Genomic DNA, 270 nt, shown 5'->3' on the forward strand with positions numbered 1-270 from the left:
ATGCGTGGGGCCCTCTGTCAGCCATGGGCCAGAGAGAAGGGGCATGTGGCCTGATTTTCAAAAAACATCTCCAAACATATACGGAGTCGGTGCCGACTAGACGCGTGGGGCCCGCTGTCAGCCACTGGGCCAGATAGAAGGGGCATGTGGCCTGATTTTTTAGAAAACACCTTCAGATATATACGGAGTCGGTGCTGACTAGACGCATGGGGCCCGCTGTCAGCCACTGGGCCAGAGAGAAGGGGCATGTGGCCTGATTTTTCAGAAAAC

Source organism: Triticum dicoccoides, chromosome 3A (assembly GCF_002162155.2).
Source record: "Triticum dicoccoides isolate Atlit2015 ecotype Zavitan chromosome 3A, WEW_v2.0, whole genome shotgun sequence".
In the NCBI taxonomy this organism is placed as follows: Eukaryota; Viridiplantae; Streptophyta; class Magnoliopsida; order Poales; family Poaceae; genus Triticum; species Triticum dicoccoides.